The following is a 2,093-nucleotide window of genomic DNA, read 5'->3' on the forward strand; positions in this document are numbered from 1 at the left end:
TCATATCGGAAGAGCCATTGCGTAATGTTCAGAATGAATTGCTAAGGAATTTATTATGAAATACATTGAAATTGGGCTCCTCAACTAGAGAGAATCCCACCTCTTGGAAGCTTCCAGACATGTAGTGGGTTTGCTTAAAATGAGCTTTCCTCTTCAAAATGCTTCAGTCCGAATTCAGTTGATTTAATTTGAGATGTAGATTTTGGATAAACTCTTATAATCTGTCCCTCAAAGCCGGGTTAAAAAAGGTGAAATGACAGGAGAAAGGTGGTGAAGAGCAGGCTGTTTATTTGGGATTCAGTTTCTCTCGACTGAAAATGTGGATTCCATGGTTGGTTTGGTGGGTATCAAAATTCACTTTATTTTTTATTTTTCTTTCCAAACGTATCATAATTCACAAAAGCTATTAGAGAAAATTTCCAATGATTTGAACCTTTTTGTTCTTGTTGTTGCCAAACTGGGGAATAGCCCCTTGGATTTAAACCTGAGAACCCTGCCTGTTTGGCAATAACATCTAACCCCAGAAATTTAGACTTATAGGTGAGGTTGATCTTATCTTTTAGGATCTAGGGCTGGATAACGGCCGAGCTGTCCGCAGGCAGGGTAATAGTGGAAGTGGTTTCTATAGGCTGATATACCTTGACCATCTCATACTCATATTGCATCGGTTTTTGAACCAAATTGATTTTGCAAAAAAAAGAAAAGTTGAATCGGTCTGGAATTGAATCAGCTTGACTCAGTGTGCAATCACAATGCATGTAAGGCTATGTTTGGGAGCCTTGAATCGGCCATTATGTTGCGGCGCCATGCTCTTATACTCTCTTACTGTTTGGGAGCAGTGGCTTTGCTGAAACAATGCTTTGTGACTGGTGTTGGCAGGCCCAACACCACATTTTAACACCTTTCAGGAGATGATGTTTTTGGCAACTCCATCTCTCAACATCACATTGGCAAAACGATATTTTGGCGACACTGAAACCGTGTTTTCATCCCATTGCAAGGCTCCCAAACATAGCCTGAGATAATGAATCCCAGCCCAAGTTTTTATTGAGCCTAGGCCTCCTAAAAATAAAATAAAAAACTGTAACTAGGCCTGAGCCTTGCCAAGTAATCCAATAGGCCAGCTTAGGCATTGCACTTTGTTTTGTCTTCATATTTTGGGACATCTTAGCAGGGCTGTCAATGGGTTGGTTTTTGTCGAATACCCGGCTCCACCTGAACCCGAATACCTGGGTTTGGGCATGGAAACTTCTGAACTCGATCCAAGCAAAATGTGGGTCGAGTTTGGGATTTAATTTTAGGTGGATATCCAACCCGATCGAGCTTATCTGAGTATTGTATGTACTTTATAGTCTAAATATAGATTTTGAACACCGCTTAAGTTGGACAAATCAGCCTTGTAATTCATTTTCATGACCTGACATAATTTGGTTGGGTACCCGAACGCAACTGGTTGAGATTTGAGCAGGCTCGGGCAAACCCTGATCCAACACAAACCTGACCCGTTGATGGCCCTACATCTTAGCATCTTCATTGATAGCAATCTCAAGTCAAGTGTGAAATTGCCTATTACTTCCCTGTTATTATTATCATTGCCAGTAATTCTACAAATTAAGGGGTAGCATTTGGTAATGACGATATGAAGTACAAACACATCTCTCCCTCTCTCTCTCTTTTTGTCATTTTTTGTTTTTTTTTCATAAAACTAACCTTACAGGTGTGATTTACATGTTTTTCTTAGAAGGAATCGACTCTTGAATAATCTGATTACGACACCTAAGCAGGTTTCTATAAGGCTTCAAAAATCGATGACTTACAATGTGTGATACTTTTCCAAGTCATAAAATTGTGTTTATTCATCGAAAAAATATTATCCCAAAGCTGCTTCTCACTATTTCAAACATGAATCCATCCATGAGGCCAGATTGGATCAATTAAAAAGAATTGATGCAGAGGTTTCGTAGTTGTATAATGAGTTGCACAACAAAAAACTTTCTAATACCTATCAACACAGTCAAATGATCGTGAAATTACTTGCACAAAGGACTTTCATATGCTGTCCAAGGTTATCTATTAACAGAGTCAAATGATTG

The sequence above is a fragment of the Nuphar pumila genome, chromosome 3 (assembly GCF_984573655.1).
Source record: "Nuphar pumila chromosome 3, dmNupPumi1.hap1.1, whole genome shotgun sequence".
Taxonomy (NCBI): domain Eukaryota; kingdom Viridiplantae; phylum Streptophyta; class Magnoliopsida; order Nymphaeales; family Nymphaeaceae; genus Nuphar; species Nuphar pumila.